Genomic DNA, 24212 nt, shown 5'->3' with positions numbered 1-24212 from the left:
CACGTTAATAAATCGAAATAACTCGACCAGAACTTGAACTCCGAATTGAATTTCCATTCGTATATTATAATCTAATATAAATAATAGATATAAATGTCACTCGTACGAATGATAAAAGAAAATAAACTCAATTCACGTTATGAATTTTAAATATTACAATGCAGCGCGATTCTGTTCAGTTGGTCGCGGTGGTTTGCGATATCGCATTCAGTTCGAGGAGATTTTCTTTATTCATATTGCAGTATCAGGAGCGTAAAAAGAATTTAAAATTGTATAAACTATTTATATCTATGAACTTAATAATACTTTGAGAATCGTTTACGAATATGAGAAAGGAATAAGATAAATTTTATTCAGAACGACGTAACGCAGACGCGAATAGTAATTAATCAAAGCACTAATAGAAAATTATCACAACAACCCGACTAAGAACAAAAATTTAAAATATATATATATATATATATATATATATATAACTGACTGTACCTACTAAATAATGTATCGTGCTCCTTACTGGGGTTCTAGAACCTAACATCGATTTATAATGATAAACGTGCTTTAAATGCCAGTGATCATTAGATATGGATATATATTTTATAATAAAATATATATCCATATCTGTGTCTATACACATAATATGTTCTTTAATAAACATTATTGAAATACTATTTGATCAAGGTGATAAATAATTATATGGTATATATGGTAATAATAATTTTAAGATTGTATTTCAATATCACCCAGGTCAATTATCAGAGTGTTTTAATTGAAATATAAAATACCAAGTAAATGATTTTGATTAATATTAGACTGCCTTCTATTGAAATTATCCTTTATATTTATTTCATTTACCAATCTAGCCCTCTAGTAATGGAAAGAGGCGTCAGCGAGTTATTTATTTGTTCCCTGTAAGTCCTCTAATGACAAAAACCGAAGACCTCATCCATTACACTTTTACATTGGAAATAGACGTTATTTCTGTTTGCTTAGAGTGAAAACATTTCTGAGTGAAATAAAAAAAATAGGTAATAAAAATACTGTTTAGTTCAGTTACGTTATTCTGTAACAAGAAACAACATTGACATGAAAATACGACATTGATTAAAATAATTAGGTATAAAATTAATTAGATACACGTAACAAAATGGCGTAGCATTGTAAATCAATTTTTCAAAACAATATTTCACGAGTGAGATATGAAGTGATTTCTTACAGAATTCCAGCAGTGCTGTAATCTAAGAACTCACATCAAAGTAACTCGCAAAACGTTTCAAGCCGACTTACAGTGATACGCTATTTGACACTTCACGATATCTGCGGTAAGTCTAGTTCTTAAAGAATTGTTCCGTAGTATGCGAGTAGTATGCGAACCGCTGCAGTCCTCATGTATTTAAATGGAAGCCGCATGCCGACGGTTCAGTTCCTCGCAGTACTGTGGTGGATGTTTATACTCGTAGTTGTGTTGGCGACATGTCGTGGTAGTACGGGCGGTGAGTGAGTAATGAGCTGTAATCACGTAATGGCGCGATTAGATAGCAACCACTTTGTAATTGTGCTGGTGCGCTGATATCGACGCTTTGGAATCGTTTAGCATAATATACTTGTATTTTGTCTTATTATTCCGCCCCGAACTGCGCTTGATAGATTTAAATTCACTAACAGATAAAATAAACTTAATTTTTTTAAATGATATACATACTTTTTCAAATCATTGTCTATGGAAACGAAATGACAGGAATCTCAGAGTAGTGATTAACTTTCTCTTAAAACACTATCCTGCATTTAGAATTGAATTATTTATTAACGCGATGAAAGAATTTATAGCCACAAATACAAACATAAAAAACTCAAGTCAAAGGTTCTTTTTTTCTGATAGGTTTTCATTAGCATTAGCAGCCTGTAATTTTTTCCCACTGCTGGGCTAAAGGCCTCCTCTCCCTTTGAGGAGAAGGTTTGGAGCATATTCCACCACGCTGCTCCAATGTGGGTTGGCGGAATACACATGTGGCAGAATTTCGTTGAAATTAGACACATGCAGGTTTCCTCACGATGTTTTCCTTTACCGCCGAGCACGAGATGAATTATAAACACAAATTAAGCACATGAAAGTTCAGTGGTGCCTGCCTGGGTTTGAACCCGAAATCATCGGTTAAGATGCACGCCTTCTAACCACTGGGCCATCTCGGATAGGTTTTCTATGAAGCTATTAATTTTACCTCAACCTTAAAGTTTATTATATATTTCGAAGTTGTCATAGTATTCAACTCCTAAGTTAAAACAAGAAAATTAGTTACGTGTCAACTACCAGCTGCTTAGAATGCAACCTCGGGTCATTGAAGGTCACGGGGGTCGCATTAGTACCAATGAGTGGCATTCATTAGATATCACGACGTGCGATCCCTTGATACTTTCTTTATTTTGTAATTGTATGCCGTACTTTTATTTAAAATAGCTTGAAATTTTCTTAAATATAAGCCCAGTGGTTCAATGAGTAATATTGAATCTACATCCAGACCGGAAGCCTTTCATGGTATAAATATAGCTTATCGTCCCATTGATGAAGCCCTTCTCTCCTTTTGAGGAAAATTTTCAACATTATCATTCATTCTCATCATCATCATCGCTCTAATGCGGTCTGGTGCATGAACTTGTGGCAAAATTTCATTGAAATTAGAGGCATGTTACACTGTGAAGAAAATGAATTCGGTAGTCTTAACGTCGACCTACACGGGAAATATTATCCATGAAGAACAAGTCTTATATTTCTTTCTTTAAATAGTTTTATTTAATTAATTACTCAAGCTGTACAATATTCATGGCTAGCAAACAGTACCCATTCAGCTTAAGAACTAAACTCGGAGCACACATCGGTCTCGTGGAAAAATGACTTAAATTGAGGCACAAAAGGAAAGTTTGCTGTCCGTCCGACTCGGTCAGATTAGCTGACACTGATTAATGCCCTCTCCCAACCCTCTTAAGTACATATGTATTGTTGTACATACAATAATTATATTCCTCAATCTTGTATATCTGTAATTATTTTAAGTCTACAATGTTCGAAATCTGTTAAATTTAATTCATATGTTTTCAAATAAATAGTTGAACTATAAAATTTGCAACGAACAGCATTTTAGACGAGATCCTTGATGGCATAGCCGTGTATTCGACCGATTTGGCACGAATTTAGCAGTCAGTGCATAGCATTCTTTCCAATCATATGGTTGACCGCCGTAACAAAATTACTTAAGCCACATTTTTTTAAATGAGGTAAACAGCCAAATTTATTTGGTTGGATGTAAAATAAAAACCAAATACACAAAATACGGGATAGTCTAGTCGAATAATTGTCAAACCTCTTACCATTCATAAAATATATAAATTTGAGTACATTTTTGTTCCATGCGCAAAGCATTCTGCAAGCAAGATGCTCTTAACTCAAATAAAATTCTCTCGTATAAAGAAACGACTCACGGTATAATTTCTTAAAAGCGAGATTTTATTTGCTTTTGTATAATATTAAGTGTAAGAGCTCCGCGAATATAAGCGCATTGCTTCTAAGCGTCTTAATGAAACGCGTCTTCTGATATATAGCCTCGTGCAGATATATCAGGAGACCTTCACGCCATTGCTCCTTCACTTTTTTATTTGTAAAAACGCTGCCTAAAGATACTCACTGGTCTATAGGCTACATTTAAATATGCTTCGACCTATGGAACAAATTCAAGTACATTTTTTTTTTTTTTAATTTGTATACATTATTTTATCTGTATTAGAAAAATGGCAGTTTCAGTATCCCATAATTGCAAAACAAGTAAAGCTGGTGCTACTGTGACTAATCAGTCTTCGAGAAACCGCCGTGAGAAAATATTTATGCTTCTAAAAATAGGCATTTTTCTTAAAGACTCTTTGCCTGCAATTCATTGTATCAATAATCATTTCATCAAAAAAAATAATATCTGAAAATTCTTAAATGCTTGAAACGGCCATATCGATGTATATGAAATGCACAATGTATTTAAGGTACTTTATTGGATAAGGATTAATGCTGTATTCGTATAAAATCACTTCGTAAATAAGCCATTATTTCTCGTTAATAGTCGAGGAATTGTGGGTTATCTCTAAGAGATAGACATATACCATTACGGACTACTTGAAGACCTTTTTAAGGTGTACAATACTGTAGTACATTATTTTGATCTATCTCGTAGGGGTCAGCCAGCGTTTGCAATGTAAGCGCAAAAAACGTGTTTATTTACGACATGACTTCAGAAACCTCTAAAATTATCGGTGTTTCTCTACTATATTGTGCATGTGTTATACACATAAATCTTCCTCTTGAATCAATCTATCTACATATTAAAAAAACCGCATCAAAATCCGTTGTGTCATTTTATAGATCTAAACATATGTACATAGGAACAGATAGCGGTAAGCGACTTGGTTTTATACTATTTAAAGATCTATACATTCATATAACTGTTAAATAAGAAAGAGTTAGTATATGCAAAAAAGTCTTTTACAGCGGTCGCTTTCAGAATATGCAGCAACAACAATATATGTATATATTTTGTACGCGAAATATATTAAAATGTCATTTGTATTAGCAAGAGATGATTTACAAAGGCGCTGTTATCGGTTTAGGAACAATAAGGCACAGGTACAGGCAACCCGTGATTAAAAGAGTCGAAGGTGTAGCGGCGGCTTAGGAGTACTCCGCGCTACAAGAAAAGTGAGTCAAAACAAAATATATTTATTCAAATAGTCAAGCAACTTTCAATCTTCGCATGTCAAGATTTTAAAATAAATACTTCCATCGCAAATGCCACTAACATTGGAAAAGAGTTTGGTAATCACTCGACCAATTTTGATAAAATTTTAATGTGTGCATTTTTGGGTTCCCGGACGATCTTTATTGAAACCAGTAGATGGAGTTACAGAAAAAGAAATTGATTCATATTTCACATAAGTAATGAGTATAGTATTCATTCGTTACAATAGTCAATAACATATACTAAGAATTGGCCTTTCAATTGCAAAAATAGCTTTTTCCAATCCGACTGTTTGTTGCAGAGATTAGCGCATTCAAGAAAAACAAACAAACTCTTTATTTATTATACTAGTATTGATGGAAACCTGTATAGAGTTTATTTACTTATCGAATTACCATTCAATAACTATGACAAACAAAAGAAAGAAAATAATTGTTCAGATAAGTAATTATGAAAAAATGCATTATTTAATCTAATTCAAACAAAATACAGTCTTAACAGAAAAGATCACGCTGCATAATTGATGTGGAATTAATTTGACTGATGAAGTCTTTCGACGGAACCACAATAAGGATTACTAGACCGACAGAAACTGGTCTCGGTCCTATTCATACAAGTAAAATTAGGGTAATCCGTAGAGCAATAACGCAAAGCAATATCGAATGTGGTCCGTAAAGGGCCTCCGTTGGATTGCTTAACAAACCCTTCGAACTTGAAAAGGCCGCGTCGAGGAGATACACTTACGAACAAAAGTGGATTACAAGTTATCAAATGGCAACATTATAATGTGTCACTTAATCCTCTGTATTTATATAAAAGCCTTTTAAAGCTTTTGACAACCTTAATAATATTTTGCATGATACGCATGAAACAAAATATCTTTTAAGTCTCATGTATATTTTATCTGTAAATTATTTAATGGTACTTATTTTAATATACTCAGAAGGATGTAACCCCGTTTACAAGTTGAAACGGGTAATAAGTATACTTGTCGGTTTCCCGCGAAACTTCGTGTTTATTCAAAAGATTTTTTAGAAATTTCGAAATCAATGACAGTTTTTGTTTTGATTTCATTTAAATATTGTAAACTGCAAATCACTCGTTTACATTTGGCGCCAAAATGATGAAACCTTTTTTGAATGAAATTTTTAATTTCAAATAGAATACATTAGTTCAGTTAAAATTCTTTGTTAAATTGTAACAATTTAGTTAATTGCTATCAAGAATTATCTTTATTTTTCTGCACATGTAGATGTGTAGAAAAATAAAGACCGAAGCTCTTCAAAATAATCATAGAGACCATAACCCATTTTTTATGTGCAGCATCTTCTATATTATAATATAAAAGATTTTTAACAGGCTTTTATTTAGTTTAATTTGACCCGCTTCCCAGTATCCAGCATTTTAATTTTAATATAAAATCACGACGACGGTCGACATAAAATTTTATATTTTTTATTTGCTTTTCCACCCATTAATCGTCTACCAGAACGTACCGTAAGTAGTAGCCAGTGTAAATACAGACACATGGGGCATAACATCTTAGTTCCCAAGTTTGGTGACGCATAAGCAATGTAAGGAATGGTTAATATTTCTTACAGCGACATAGTCTATTGGCGTTGGTAGCTACTTACAATCAAGTACCGCATTTGGCAGTCAATTATCAAATTTTAAAAAAAAGTACGAAAATCTTAAGGCATACATCGATGCCAATATGATAGAAATGAACTCCGCCCAATATTGACAGTACTTGTCCTAGTTTGCTAAGTCAAACTTACGGTTTGGCGAAGTAGCTGACAGCTCTTATGTCTTGAGGTGGACTCGGTATGTAATTTTGATATCAAATTATGTATAACCAAAGTAAGACCTGCCTAAAATATTTTAGTATATCCTATAAGAACAATTAATTAATTTTAATTTGTTTCATATTGCGATGTTTTATTATTTTCCTTGTAAATAACAAGAAATACAAAAATAAGTATGTTACCTGCTTACTGTTCGTTTTTAAAGTTATATAATTATGTACCGAGCAGTAGATCTACCTTGAGTGGAATCTATTTCCACTGCAGTAGAAAATCAACCTGACAGTGTGACCTTTCAACTTTGCCAAATTCAAATTTACATCTAACAATAACAATTTATCAAAACATCAGGCAACATAGTTTTCCTTACCAAAACGTCTCTGACGTCACGTCGCCCAACGGACACGATGAATAACGAGGGTTCTCTGGTTCGCTACATAACACTATATACGTACACGCGTTGTTATATATCCAAGAAGTCTTATCAGTTTAAAAGTTTAATAGAATTGTTTTATAAATAGATACGCATTGAATATTCTCTCCGCTATCAGATTGTAAATAGCTTTTGGAATTTCATCGTTGAATAATACATGTAAATTAACGACGAATGTTATGCGGTCTATACGAGCGAGATAATTTTCTAATGCATTCCTTCAAGGCAGCGAGTTTAATCTACGTGAAGCTGCCCCGTTATCATATGTATGCATTTCTCGGCTGTTATTAAATCCTCGCGTTATATCTCTTTTCTAGACTACGCGTCTAGAAGGATTCATATATAATCGAGCGAATTGTTATCGTTACTCGTTTACGCGACTACGTATAAATTTGTTTTGTAAGTAAGTTTGTATGTTTCGTACTATTCATGCCGTAATCAACTTATATAAATTAGCAATTATCACATTAATAAAAGTATCATAACTGATGTAATATCGAATATATATACCGTTGAATATCGTATCTGGGAGTATTCCCATAGCTATCGTCGCCCGGCGATTCTGACATTTGTTTAAGAATTGACAAATAAATAGCTGTATTATAAGTATATCTATAAAGCCTTATTCACACCATTATTACGAAATATCTACGTATAGCAAAGAATGTTATTCCGTACCAAAAGCCGAGCGTAGATAAGATCAACTTTAGCTAGAAACTCTGTTGGCCTAAGCGTGCCAAATATATGCAAGCGAGGCAAATAACACATAGTAGTGTTTAATAAAAAAAATTATAACAAAAAAAACGACTAACTGGTCTTTAGTGACATAGGTACTAATTCGGGATCATACGATGTTCACGAATATAAGTTATTGCTGGTACTTAGCACGCAATGCGAGTGCAATTTAGGAACTTAAACATAAGTACTGAACCGCGACTAACCGCGACGAAGTGACGATGGATTTGATTTGTCCACAACGGAAATTTGATACTTACTACATACATTTCATAAAATGAAAGTGCCTCGAACAACGTTAGTGCAGTCCAGTTGTGTTAGTGTAGTGTGTTCGTGGTATTTTAGTAGAAACACGGCTGTAAAAGCCTAATGCAAGTAGACGAAGCAAACTGAAGCAGTCTATGACGGAGCGCGCACTGAGCTCCGTCGGGTAATGAGCACGACAGGAGAAGCCACCCAACATCGGACAAAATAATAAACAAGGGATTAATACCAAATCAGTTTTCGATAGGATTTGCAAAAACTAAAATTCAATGTTCAAAGCCGCCTCTCGATAGGCTTCTACAACTTATAATATTGCAAAGCGAAAATTAACATATTATTAGCATATTCATACACAATGTATTTACACGTATTGTTAACGATAACAAAAACATTTTCCATTCAGTTTATTCTAAGCAAATGTGCTTTATAAATATTTAAAGTATCTTATCTCGAAAAAAGAATATCTTTTGTTAGAGTTTTTAAATTTAAGTTGACAAAAATAGAAACAAATTAATAAAAAGCAATATGTTAAAAGCTTTCAGATTGGGTCTCACGTCTAAAAATACGTGATATTTTTATATACAGGCGAAATGAAACGCCTACATGATTAAATTCCCACCGACGAATCCAGATTGCCTGCTGACGCTATACGTCCTCTGCTCTGGTCTGGTGCTGCGTTCTAATCCAGGGTTTGATTGTATGAAAGTTATAAGGATTTTCTTTAAACAATTTATATATTTAAATTTTCCACGATACTCGGTAAAAAATGGTCGTTGGTACTGAACTAGATTTGGTACGAACAGACAGAAAAAGAGACAAATCACACATACAATTGTACCATATTATAATATTCACACACACATGTCAGTTATAGTCCTGCGTTATTAGCTAATATTCGAGATTGGCTACTTTCTCAGATAGTTTAAATGTTAATAGGATTTAAATAAATTAAAAAATATTTTTTTATATAATAATAATAAATAAATATTGGACAACATCACATTCATTACTCTGATCCCAATGTAAGCACTCTTGTTATGGAAAATCAGAAGTAACGACGGTACCACAAACACGGTACCAAATCGAAGACAACATAGAAAACTAATGAACTTTTTCTACATCGACTTGACTGGGTATCGAACCTGGGACCTCGGAGTGGAGTACCCATGAAAACCGGTGTACACACTACTCGACCACGGAGGTCGTCAAATAGTTATACATAGTTATTATATAGCTTAGTATGGAATTCTCTATCTCAGATATTTATTTAAAAAGATATGCAATATCTTTGAAACGGCAGAAGCCAAGAATGAAATGATAAAAATTATTTAATAAAACGAAAAGACACACTAACTTTTTCAATATCATGTCATACAAAGTATGCAATAAATTCAAAAAGTGTTTTTTTTTATATTTTAACTTGAGAAAAATCTGTACCCTTAAATATCAGCTAATCTAACTGCAAGGCTGCAGATCTCAAGGTGTTAGGTTCAAGCCTCAGGTCGGTCGATAAAAGTTTTCCTATCTAAAATTTCTCAGTACCATATATCCTGTGTAGTCAACTACCCTTGAAATTCTCCGCTATGGCCAAAATCTTCCAGGAGGCATCCTCATGGCTAAAAAAATATAAGGTATAATAAAAATTCTATGACATTAATTAATTAAAATACACTTGAAATTAACATTATGAAAAGATTTAATATCATTCTACTACCTGAATACAACGACTACTACTGGTACTTACTATAATATCGTCATAAGTCAAACACCTAGAACAATTCCCAATGGTTTTCCCTATTATTCCACCTTTATTCAATCTTGTCACAATTTGAAAATAATTAAACAAATATATAAATAATCCACTCTTTAAAATCATTCCATTATTATAAACATTTCGATTAAAAACCTTATCATCAAAATCGGTTCACAGCCAATGAGGGAATATCAACGAAAGTACACCGAAAAAAAATAATTTCATACTGATAAGCTTTTTCTTGTAGAAAGTGGCGATAAACACGTTCAGTCATTATATATGTATGTTTTTTGTAATATGCTTGTGATTAACTTTGAGAATTAACATTCCATTACAGCTTGACCCGTGACGTATGGCCGATCATTTTAAAACGTGACCAGTCACGTAACTTGACAATTACAATAATTTTAATGCACTTACATACAATCAACTTCTAATTAATTTCTTCGTAATTATGAAAAAACGGTAACATGCGGTGGCATGCGACTTTTTTAAACATGAGTCTAAATAAATTGCCCTACGCCCCATGTGGTTTTGTTCACGCGTTTATTCAAATATTTTGTAATATATTTCCAACTAGTTTTATTACTGTGCTACAGAAAAAATCTTACCATCAGTTTCTCGAATATATTTCCGAGGACTGACAGCAGGTCTGAAGAACTAATTAAAAAAAAATCTTCCAGTTTTTTGAGAATGACTTTGTGGGCAAATTTCCGTTACTTGGGGAAATCTACATAATGAATACATTCATATATTTGCTTTAGCCAAATAAGACATTAACCATTCGTCACTTTGATATTTTGGGGCACCTACAAACAAGTATAGAACCAATTCTTGGGTAAACTGAGGCTTTCCCCTGATAAATTGTATTCTTCTATAATTCTGTTAGTTCTCTTCAATATGTGGTATCGGTCATGGATAATTCATCGTTATCGTGGTGAAGCGTCTGTGCTAAGAGGTCAGACGATTCCTTTGGACTATTAGGTTAGGTTAGTTGTCTTTTACCAAAATGTCATCCTTATTTGTTTAGATTCTCCTAACGACTCCTTACAACCCCATCTCACATACTTCTCCTTCTTTTGTTTTATACAGATTTCGGCATGCAGCGTTCCTTATTCTTCTACTTAAAGCTTGTTAAAAAGACACAGCACAACCGTGGAATCTTGTAATCATGACAAGTCTACTAGGATTTTTTTAAAAGCTTATTTTTATTTTGTATCGAGTAAAATCTATGGAAATTTCCATCACGTGACAAAACGTTTGAATTTAAGGAAACACCATCGTCTATGCCAAAAAAACATAATTATTAATTAGCAGATGCCTTCACAGCATTGTATCGATGTAACTTATTGTAACGACGTATCCAGTTGAAATGACTCTCTTAATCAATTTCGCAGTAATTAATTCGCTGAGTATGACAAATATTACCGGTTCGTTTGTTTGATATTTATCATACTTTGATTCCACTTCGTTATTTTAATTAAAACGTCGCTCAGAAATTTCTGCGCACTTTTTTGGCCTTTTAATTAAGTTCATTTCTTTTATTATTTCAGCAGATGGGTTTCGTTTGATAAATTACCTACTACCATGCCTATGGAAAGCGGTGACCACTTGGATTTCATTTATTGCCTTTTAAATGGACGATTTTTCATTCAAACAATACGTAATCTACTGATGAGTTTGTTTATATTTTTATTTATACGCACTAATCTTCTAAGAGAAATTGAAAATAAATTATTCGCATTTGATAGCTCCACTCTTGAGGAAGGTTATAGGCACGTTAATATCATGCTACGGCCCAAAGGGGCGGAGCAGGACGTTTAACGAGGGTAAAACCGCACGGAACAGCTAGTTAAAAAACAAAGTTGTAACATTTCATATTGTGAAAGAAATTTAATTTAATTTTCCCTGCCAATGAGGCATGTGCTTGTATTGTGCGAACTTGTGACTTTTACATCTCAAAGCTCGCACACTGTCCCCAATACAATACAATACAATACAAACGTATATCGACGACAGCATTTGATTGCTAATATAATATTCATAATAAAATAAAAATATTTCGTAAATTCAATTTGGCTATCACAATCTATTGCAAAAATTCCATTAAAATTTGAATATATAGCAGCTTTTTAATATATATTAGGGGTTTGGTTCTTAAACTAAAATACCTACTAAGGATTTCAGATATAGGATATGCGTGTATGAGGTCCAACGTCACGCAAATTTTAAAATGGATCAAATTTATGTTATTACACAACACAATCTAAGTTTACCGTACTAAAATAAGGCTGTACAAAATATTTACGTCTGTAATGTAGTAAGGAATAGTGATAAGCAAATATTTACGTGTAACCTTAAATTATGTGCCTTCGCACCTCCAATCTAAGTTACCGCACGCAATCAAATCAAAGCGGATAAGCTTTTATTAAGCCATTTCTTGAAGCTATATGTCTTATAAGAATGGATTAATTATTATTATAATAAAAGTCTCTCTCTGTAGGTTATAAAGCGTTTGCGTTATTTTAATTTAACCTTTTTTTCTATACGGGTGGCATAAGTTTGGTGTACATTGTTACATGCAATTTCTAACTAGCTATGTACACTAAATACTTTTGAAGAACAATCCTAATAAGCGATGCTTAATTAATTTATATCAAGAAATTATTAAAAGTTAAATGGAGGAAAATATCCAAGCCTTTAAAAGCAGTTAAAAATATTTTCATTAAAATGTTTATTTATGTTTATAAGTACTTTTGCATTATATGTATTGCTATTTGTCGGTATAATATATGACCAGTAGGTTGTGCCTACCCAGAAAAAAGCCCTACCACAAAGTGCACTTTTGAAGCGTCTACCGTGTTCACCAATTCAGCATATGGAATCGAGAAGAACCGGCAAGAAGCTCAATAAATGTTAAAATTTCTCGAACTAAAAAAAACATTTCAAATTCTTTCTGCGTTTGTTAAAGAGAACGAAGTATAAATAAACACGTACTGTGATTGTTTTGCTAACAGATTACTAGAGCATGTCTGAGTGACGCGTGGCGAGCCTCGAGGGGGGCGCAGTGGTGTGGCGATCCGGCGCGGGGGGAGGGAGGTGATGCGCGTTTAATTACCGCTATCGTCGTGTGATTGTAATACCGATGCCGCTGTTAACGGCCACGTGACCACAAGTTGGGCGCGCCACGTGACAATATAATTAATATACTAAGAAGTTTCGCGACATTGTCTGGTTTTTTTAATAGTGCTAATTTGAACGCTCTTAACGTGATTGTTAAACGTTTCAGCCAAGTATTTTCCGAGACTTAATACAGTAACAAAATATACTTCTTTAAATAAAATAAATTTTAAAAATATATATATTTGAGATTTCATTAAAAGCTTATCAACGCAAATGTACATAAGAAAGTGCTACTGTATTTTTAAAGCCATTTGTCAACATATCGCTTACGAGTACATACAGACATCTCTAACTATTAAATAACTCGTTCCCTCTTGAGTTTCCATAGTTTTTAGTAAAATACTTTGAAGGCTGATTTAAAGAAAACAAGAGCGTCTTGTACCAAGAAACAATCTTAAAATTTCATTTCGTTTTATAATTGATCTCGTGTCGACTGAGAAGATAGCCGCAGATTTACTTGATATTTTGAGTATCTACCGACCCTCACTGGACCGGTGTGATAAAACAGGCTAAAAAATATTATTCAATTGTGGAAAATTTATGGGCAGTATGTATACAGTTACAGCTAGTCGAAATCATACCCAATTCGCTGTGCACCAACCGACACATACCACATTACGGAAGAAGCTCTGGTGTCCGATCAATCAAAATCATCAACATCAAAATATATTATCAAGTAGGCTTTTACAAGCACTTTTAAATCGTCGTTTAACAATATATATTAAGTAAAGCTACCGCCGGTTCGGAATGCAGATTCTACCGACTAGAAGAAACTCAGTAGTTACTCTTTTCAACAATAAAAAATACAAAGTCATGTTTATTAAAAACAGTTATATACCTATGTATATAATATATCCTGTCTGGAAGTCAACAAATATTAGCTCCACGCTTTTTTATCATCTATGGTACTAAATGGTAGGGTATATTCATATACCCGACTTGACTCTAAAAAACTCTACAGCTTAGAGGAATTAATCAGTCTACAAATACCTGATGCAAAAGGTAACGGAAACAGAACAGAGCAGGAATCCAATTGGTAGTATCGTGTATTTATCCTCTTGTTTTTTTGATTCGAATCAATACTTGTCACTAAAATTGAATAAATGCAGGGGTGTAAGACCCTTGCCAAATGAAAAAGCTTACTTATAGGTAGCTTATAGGTACACCGACAGCTGTGACCACTCTTAAACGATACACAACTAACAACCTGGCCCGACGGGCTCGCCACTGCGGTGTAATGGGCGAAGCGGCAATTAGCGCGGCGCTGTTTTTAAGCCAAGGACAGTTGCGATCACAACCGCGTCTATAATATGACAACACTATCTCGTCATTGTTAACAGTAGGTTTTTTGTTCAAAATATTAAACTAGGAAGAAATTGTGGTGGACGATATAATGTCGAAATTACATCTTCATTTCCCACTACCTCTTTCCTATAAGCTTCAATATAAATATTTTCTTTTTTTGATAATTTTATTATTTAAATTTAATTTATTTTCTTAGTCTAATAATTCAAATGGATAAATGTATTGTTATTAGTTTAATAATTATAAATATTCAATGTCAACAATCAATAATTTCAATTTATTTTGAAAAGAGCACCTGAATGTAGTAATATAATTGTTATGGGCATGCCGTGTACATGTGCTCAGCAATGTAACCTAGCTCAAAATTGTGTAAGTCCGTAATTTTAATGTATTTTCTGATTGTAATCTGTCTGTGTACCTATGAATCAATACATGAATATCAATTGAACATATTGCGGGCATCATTTATGTCAACAACAACATAAAAAATATGAAAGTTTATCTTTACAAATATCCAAAAAAGGAAAAAGTTAAATATTATAAAATCAATTAATTAACTTCACATTAACAAAGGAACTTGATTACTCGTAAAATAATACGCCCTGTAACTGCAAAAATCTATATATTTTTACGTAACTTAAATGCACTTATGTAAAATTTATATGTCCATTATATCGCGGCGAAGACGACTTTCCACACTCGTGCGAAAATATAACCAAAAACAAAACTTGTATCACCGGTTAATAGATTTGTCTCAGACAAGACACGTTGCCATCCGCCGACACCGCGCGTGAGATTTCGCTGCAACGCATGTTCAGCGCGTTATCGTCGTCGTCAAAAGGAATGGCTTGATTTTGGTTCGTCTATTAAATATATATGTGCTTTTTTGTGATATGGGTAGGCGGACGAGCAAATGGGCCACCTGATGGTAAGTGGTCACCATCGCCCATAGACAATGGCGTTGTAAGAAATATTAACCATTCCTTACATCACCATTCGCCACCAACCTTGGGAACTAAGATGTTACGTCCCTTGTGCCTGTAGTTACACTAGCTCACTCACTTCAAGCCGGAACACAACAATACTGAATATTGCTGTTTGGCGGTAGAATATGTGATGAGTGGGTGGTATCTACCCAGACGGGCTTGCACAAAGCCCTACCACCAAGTAAAATGAAAAGGTAATGTGCTTTTTTACAAAGCTGCATTATCTTACAAATAACAAACTTTCGTAAAGAACTTTTAGAAAATATTAGCACTTCGTTTCCAAGATTGCGAACAATTATTTATTATTTATTATAAATAAGCGCTAAGCAATCGATATAACGGGAGCTTGAATCGGTGCAGATGAACTTTCTATTTCGCGACTTCGACACTTCTGAAATGCATACAGTATTTGAAACTCGCATAAATTTATTTTAACTATTCCTTTTTGTTCTATGGACTAATTTATAAAGTCGCCGATCTTCGTCGTTCAAATCCAGAATCAAGCCAATTGTAAAGCTTTGTGCAAAATATATCCTGAGTAGTCGTCTTCATTGGGAAAATTATTTTAAGACTACATATATTCAAATATATTTATCAAACATATTTGAATTTAAAAACAGAATATTGTAAAGTTATTTATTATATAATCATTAAGTATAAACATGAGCCGAGCTGGCCTAGTGGTTAGAACGCCTGCATCTTAACCGATGATTGCGGGTTCAAACTCAGGCAAGCACCTCTGAATTTGTATGTGCTTAATTTGTGTTTATAATTCATCTCGTGCTTGGTGGTGAAGGAAAACATCGTGAGGAAACCTGCATGTGTATAATTTCAACGAATTTCTGCCGTTGGAGCAGCGTGGTGGAATATACTCCAAACCTTCTCCTCAAAAAGGAGAGGAGACCTTAGCCCAGCAGTGGGAAATTTACAGATTGTTAATGTTGTAATGTTTTATGTATCTAAAGCTACATTCGAGTGAGACGTTATTTGTGTTAAATTTTATAATTGATATATTTTCGCCAAATGCGTGGAAATTTACCAAAATATAAGAATACTTACACGAAATTTAATAAGCTTTAACCGTAAATGAGCAAGTTAAACTATGTTAAGGTAAATAAAATGGACATGTATACATAGTATGTTACAATATACTTAACTATTATAATCATTTTGAGTTCAACGAAGCTCTGTACCCAACAGACAATAGAGGTCATAATTTATTTGTGTAGGTGACTTAAGCGGCTTTTGTACCGCACAAATATTAAACAGTAACATTTACATGTAGCTCGCATAGTTCGGACAACATATTCGGCCAGAATAAATAAAAGCCTGTATTCTTTTTATTTTATTTTAGGGAGGCGAACTGCCTTGTAAATGGTCGTCCGTCACCCCTAACCAAGAAGGCAAAATGTGTAAAATACTTCTGACGTCGTACCGTCGAAGTGCCGCCAACCACCAGATTAAAAATATCATATCTCATTCATCGTGAGTCAATCAAAGTTAAATCAATCAAGTCAATTTAAGTATTGAAATTAAAAACAGCATAGAACACCCTATCGGTGTGAAAGAAAAATTTATAGAATATGTCAACAGCTACATCGACCTAGGGAAACAAATGTTATTTTTGAAAACGCACAATGAAGACGAAATCAAAAGAAGAACAAATATATTTGTTTCTTCTTACCAAAATTTCTTCCAGGCCATAGCCTGGTCACTCAAAGAAATTCTAAAAGAAGACTACTCGATAAACCTTAAGAAAACTGTATTAGACGCCTGTATACTGCCCTCTCTACTGTACGGCTACCAAACTTGGATATAGACGACAAAAGCAAAACAACATAAATATATAACAACTCAAAGAGCTATGGAGAGAAGTACCTATCCTAAACATAAGAAAAATATAAAAAATCTGGAGCAAAGCAATCAGACATACAAAGGTAACAGTAAAAACTAACTTTTACTAACATTTAGACATAAGCAAAACACTAAAATCTAACAAGCTACTAACAAATACCAACATGAGAATTGGAAAAAAAGGTTATGGAAATAAAGGCTTTATTATTATTATAGTATTGAAATCGGCAAGAGAATCACGAACGAGTGAGTAGTCCACCCCCTTGAGCCAGAAGTTCAAATTAAACAAAGATTAGTTGCGCTTTTTGCTCGACATTTTTTGTTTTTGTTTGTCAATGAAGGGTTAAAATACCAATTAATACTAAGTGACCAAAATATAATAAATATAAATCAGGACAGAGAAATATTTTAAAGGAGTTTTATTAAGTATCGAGCCCTTAAGAACAATCGCACCGAAACTCTCTAAAAGTCATTAAGAATACAATAATATCGAAACTTATAGAATATCTTATCGAAACATCAGAATAATGATTTAAAGTGACTGTTGATAGTGTCTGCTTAAGCGATGCCTCTAGTCAGCCTTGACTTATATACTCGCGTGACGACGATCTATTTCTGCGACACTTGATGTGTAGATTTGCTTTAAGCAAGAAAAAGTGTCCTATTCAACTGTCAATATCGCCCATCACACAGTTTCATTGCCGGTTGGAAAATCCGACAAAATAAGGATTTAGCAATGACCGAAATTTTTCATTTTTCATTTATATATTTACCTGCGACCTCTCCTTAAGAAATAATTAATACTATTAATTAAGGTTACACATAAACATATCCAAAATTATTTGTTATTTGTATATCAATGTAGTTTTATCTTGAGGAATGTTAAAATGTTTTCAATCTAGATTACCGATATTATTGTAAGGTGTTGGTAATCATAATATAAAAACAAAATAAAATAAATCGAAAAGAATTTTATTAAAATAATCTCGTTCTCTTCGCGACCGCTTACGCGTAATACGCTTAATAATCTGTGAGCTAAACGAGAGATGAAAGATTCAAGATGCAGTCAAAGAGAGATAGCAAACTTTTTAATAAAGAGTTATAAAAAATACTGGAAAAATATCATACTATATACATTATGCTATAATATACTTAGTTGAAAATTAAAAAGGAGTATTCCAATTGATACTAATTAATTAATTCATTTTCTTGGTGACTAGCTTAGTACAAGCCCGGTCTGGGTAGGTACCGCCCAATCATGAAATATTCTATCACCAAACAGCTATAATTAGAATAATAGTTCAATTGCAAGGGTGAGTAAGCCAGTGCAACTAAAGCCACAAGGAACATAACAAGCTAGTACCCGCTGTTGGTGGCGCATCGGCGATCTGGTAACCAATCAAATAATCGGATATTATTTGAAGATGTATCAAAAGTTTTCGGAAGCCAAATTCAAAGCTTACGGGTAAAGCTATTGATCTCATTGCTGCTTATTTGGCTTCATCAATTATTAGCAAGTTATCATTTATTGTGGTTTAACCGATGAGTTGGTCCTATCTTCATGGGCCTGCCTTCTTGACTATTACCTTCAGTAAAAATATTTTCATGGAATCAGCTTCTACTCGTATATACTATGAAAATTTGACGAAAATAGTAAGCAAATGATTGTACGTTTTAAAAATACAACTATAATTATACTAAATGCTCATATTGTGCACTCTTCGTAAGACGTTATTGCGTTTGTTGTATTAATATATATATAATATATAATGGGCCATATTGATCTATATTAAATACACAATGAATTTAAGGTACTTAATCGGATAAGGATTAAAGCTTTATTTCTAAAAATCGCTTCGAAAATAAGCCATTATTTTTCGTAAATAGTCGAGGATAAAAATGGTTATTGTGGATTATCCCTATGAGATAGACATATACCATTGCGAACTTTTTGAAGACCTTTTTAAGGTGTACAATACTGTAGTACATTATTTTGATTTATCTCGTAGACTTCAACCAGTGTTTGTAATATAAGCACAAAATATGTGTTTATTTACGACATCACTTTAGAAACCTCTAAAATAATCAGTGTTTCTCTATATTGTGCATGTATTATACAGATAAACCTTACTCTTGAATCAAGCATACATAGGGACAGAGAGCGGTAAGCGACTTTGTTTTATGCTATGTAATGATTACGCCGAGATGGCCTATTGGTTACAATAAGTAAATCATAACCGAATATTACGGATTGAATTCCGGGCAAAACGTTTTCAGCGCCAAATATCTTTTGTGAAATGAATTGAGACATATTTATGCTCGGCGGTGAACGAAACATCGCCAGGAAACCTGAATGTGACGGATTCTACCCCAAGAAAACCCACAAAATGAGAGCGGACTATACTACTTTTGAATCTGTAATACTTCACTTCAAATAGATTCAAAAGACCTTACTTGTACTTAACTAAAATTGTAAACATATTTATTACTTTTAAATATTAAACCAATTTGCATTCGTATCTATTCGAATGAAGTTTGTGGTAACAAACCGCACACCGTTATCAGAAACAAAAGCGATACCGTCGGGAACATGCGAAACAAAAACATTTATATTTTTAAATGATTGTTGTTTTTAACAATCTGTATCGTAAAGATCAGTCGGATTTACTGCGTAAATATTCGTTGCTAACCGAAACGTCTGCTTCGACGATCAGCTCTGATTCCAGCTCGCCTCGTTACGAAAATGAACTAAAATTCATTAATACCGTTGAGCTTCTATACCGTCTCAAGGTTATATTAAGAAAGTATTCATATTAAAAATAATGAACTACGTCTAGAGTGTGACACAAGGCTCTAAGTTACCGAACTTAACGCGATCTTCTCTAAATTGTATAAAAGTATCTTTTACATCTGTCTGTATCTTCGCTAACTTCTTTTAAACTATTAATTATACTATAAACGTCTAAGTGAAAAAAGTCATTGATGTTATTATTACTTAACAAAACAATAAAACATACAATAAATTGGTATAGGTACGGCTGATTTGGAGGTCTTTAAAATTTTGACAAATAATACCACAGTGACACATGGTTAATTTTATAAATAAGTCAAGCCATCTTTAGGTTCAAAATGGTTCAACAACATTAAGAGCCTTAAATTTCCCACTGTTAGGCTAAGGCCTCCTCTCCCATCGAGGAGAAAGCTTAGGAGCATATTCCACCACGTTGCTCCAATGTGGGTTGGTGGATACACATGTGACAGAATTTCGGTGAAATTAGACACATACAGGCTTCCTCAAAATGGTTAATATGCTCGCGTTCTAACCACTGGGTAACCTTGGCTCAAATAGTTCAACAATTAAATATTATTATCCTTAACAAAAGTAATAAAAGTAAAATTTTCAGAATTTCCTTTCAAATTTAATATTTCGTTTCTGGTATGTGGTCATTGCAGCTACACGCTGCGCCGGCTCTATAGAAATGAGAAAATGTGCGAGCGAATGATGAGGATCCCTCATACTCGTACTTCTCTCGTACAGATACACACCTACGTAAATACACAAATAAGTTTCGAAGTTGAATGTATGCTAATTAGTACCACATGCACTTAAAATAAAATACATTTGACAAAATATTTTAGATGTATCATAAATAGTTATAACAAATACTTTAAAGTTATAATTAATTTTACACAATACCACGCACATAACATAATACAAAGTGATATTTTGTTATAACATACATACTAATAATGTAAAGAACACGAGAAAATACGATTGACGCGAAAACTAATAATTCTATAGACGTAGAAGTTTTATATTTCGATAAGTTATTACTTAACGAACAGTTTTGTTCAAAGGATTTAATATTAGTTTTATGTTTACAGCATAAACTAAATAACATATAATACGATGAAGTTAACTTTATTTTTTAATTACGTAGGTAGGTGGAGAAACAAGTGAGTCATCTGGTGGTAAGTGTTTACCACTGTACAGACATAAGCGCTGAAAGAAATATCGACCATTCCTTTCGTTTATCATTTGTGCCTGTAGTTACAATAGCTCACTAAGGTATTGCTGTTTGGTAGTATAATATGATACGAATGTATAATAGTTATCTAACCATTATTTTCTAAATCTACCAATCTACTTCTAATCCCGTTTATTTTCTAACCGCATACAAATCAAGCACAAAATCGACCGTAGTAATTCACTGATAGGCCACACTATCAATACAACGGGCCAATTAGATTAAATTTCCTAGGAATACAAACATGTTCGACCTAGATCTGAACTGCTTATAAAACTCACATACAGCGAGCCTTTTCATCGAATTTTTTAAAATACCATCAATTTCAAAGTAACGAGTTAGCGATTATACCGATAGTTTTATATGTTAAAGTGGTCATAAATCATAGTTCGGTAAATCGCGGTTATTCTTAGTCAAAGTCGCGGACGCGTGAGTAATGGAGGAGCGGCTTTCAACAGGCTATTATTCGCATTCAGCATTGTTTATTCGCTTTTGACCTTGACGTTAAAATGTATAAACGCAGACACTAGCCAAGCAGCGAGACATGCCTTCTCTCAAGTTAATGTTCTGAATGAAGCGATTTAACGATGAATCTCGAATTGTCTCGAATACAATGACGAATTATGGAGATTTTTCTCTAGATAACAAACTCTATGAATATTACAAATCAATTATATTAAGTACAAAACTATGAACAATAATAGACTTATATATGAGAACCAAGACGCAGTGGATAGAGCAGTATTAATTGATGTCCTAGTCGACGGCAAAGAGTATAAAAAAATATCGTAAAGAACTGTATCCGTCAGATTGAAAAATGCTCGTAAAAGCAAACTCGAATAAAGTATGTTTTGATTAAAACCTGCCACATGCGAGCATTTTTGCTGTTTTTTTCTCCGAAGTCTTGGGGAACTAAATTATTAATACATATGTAATATTGGCTCGATTATATCGACAATCGTTACGGATATTTGTTCTGTGTTTGAAGATCGGACAATAAATAAAAAGGACTCTGTTCCTACTACACGAGACCATCAGGTACGAATGCTTATAAAATATAAATATAATCTTCAATTGTAAGAAAGTATTTAGTTTCAAATATTAATTGTTAATAAAAAATACAACACAATATACATTAAAGATATGTCATTTTCCGACTGGAGCCAATACGACGAATACTTACAAACCAATTTCAGTATGACATCTCTCCTCACAAGAGCCATTAAACTAAGAGGTGGATCCTCACTACACGCTCCTAGCAATAAACTTTATACGTATAGTAAAACGTAACGAGTAAGTGTCTATATATGAATACGTTTAAAAAGATTAAACATTCTCGTCATTATTATAACGAAAACATAATGCAATAAATTTTACATCTTCCTTTTGAAACCTTTCCGACTTTAATTTCCATTATTTTCCATTATTAAAATCCACGTGACCCAACGAATCGGCCAATACACATCTACAATAAACTGTTTTATCATATCCAAAGTTCATAAAACTGACACACAAAACTCAACTGAACTCAATTGAAAATATGAGAGAAAAAAGTTAAGTAAATACTTCAGTGTTCCTATCTTGGATCTTTTTACACAATGAGCGATAAAAATGAACATTGAAATGCTGATGTAAAACTTTTGGGTCCGACGACTCTACTGCGATCAGGCGTCGGTCGACTTTGATCAGAACTAAACTAGAAATAACCCGAATTATAAAAGTACAATTATTTCATGTTCCTGTCTTGCTTTTACCTAGTATGTATATTCAAATACTAATTAATGTTAAGTCCTTTGTTTACCAGTAGCTTGGAACATATAAAATATTTATCAGTTGAAGTGTTATCTATCCATTACAACTTCAAACAAGTTGATTACTCTACCGAATAGTAGGTAAGCTTATTCGTAATTGTACAACTTTCAAAGTTTAATGAAATAAAATTTTCATAAAAATGTTATGTACTTACCGTTTAAATTTCTTCAAAATGTTCCAACACGTTAGTTTCAAACAATCCGATAAATATTGTTATTAAATATATACAATAGCACTAAATTCAATGAAGTCTGCAACTGTTACTTGCACTAAACTAATATTAACATTAAATTAAACTAAGACTCGATGTTAAGGTCGAGAAAGTTTCCAAGTCACTTCCACCGACGAGATACACGTCCTCACTGCAAGAGCGCGCCGCGCAAACTGACACTGGAGTCTCAACACTGCAAACTCAATTCACAACTCGTAGAGGTCTCGTAGCAGTACCCCGTAGCTCGCCTACGAATTATACAATGAGCGAATGGCGTACATTACACATAACTATCAACCTGATTCGTTCTCGTCATACACTAACAATGCATTTTTTTCAGTCTTATTATTTTTCTTTTGAATTCTCAGCACGTGCCGCCGTGTCCCATTGATCGGCTCTAATCTATTCTTTTCTATTGTGTGGTATATAAAAAGATTATAAAGCAATTCTATTAAATATATCATTTGAGAATTATAGTTTTAAAGTCTTTATTATTAGTTTTAGTGTTATCTAAAAATTAGAAAACTAAAAGTTTTAATACACGAAAATTTTACTATTATAAAAAGTGTATATGTTACAAAAAAAAAGTAATCTAAATAAAAAAAAAAAAAAAACATAAATAGCCGTGATCAGGTATTTTTAGATTTTTTTTTATTATTTTAAGAAGGTAAGTGTGCAAATGGGTTACAGTTGCTAAGTGATCGTCACAATTATATCATCTTGAGTATAAAACAAGACAATCCTTTGAATATTCATATCGGCGACGTCTCGTTATATCCAAATGTTAGCCTCGGTCTAGAGGCTGGCTTCTAAGAACGACTATCTCGAGGTTCTGGGCTCGCTTGGGTTGGGCCAGTAAAAAGTAATAGTTATTAAGATCACTTAAGATAAGCCCCTGTTATATGTTATCTCATCGCTCGACAAAACTCTCTCTCTCCTCTTAAGAATGTACATGAACATTATTCTACTAAATTATATATGGCAGGATCTGACATTTCCTTTCCTCTCTATATTTTTCCTTCATAACTGAGCACAAGATGACTCACAATCTCAACTCCTACTGGTGTTTATTCATAT

The 24212-nt window shown here is 33.3% G+C and overlaps 1 protein-coding gene across 1 annotated transcript in view; it reads right to left on the bottom strand.

The window, feature by feature from the left end:
- The window catches only part of LOC125064564 (somatostatin receptor type 2-like), a 109821-nt gene extending 86530 nt beyond the window's left edge, over positions 1–23291 (bottom strand). Inside the window, exon 1 of the mRNA XM_047671670.1 lies at positions 23079–23291. The gene's annotated coding sequence lies outside the window, so the exon portion shown is untranslated. The remainder of the gene's footprint in view (positions 1–23078) is intronic.
- Positions 23292–24212: the final 921 nt, after the last annotated feature.

The sequence above is a fragment of the Vanessa atalanta genome, chromosome 6, assembly GCF_905147765.1.
Source record: "Vanessa atalanta chromosome 6, ilVanAtal1.2, whole genome shotgun sequence".
NCBI classification, from domain to species: Eukaryota; Metazoa; Arthropoda; class Insecta; order Lepidoptera; family Nymphalidae; genus Vanessa; species Vanessa atalanta.
Note: the sequence above shows the minus strand (reverse complement) of the source record. Positions and strands in the feature narration are given on the sequence as shown.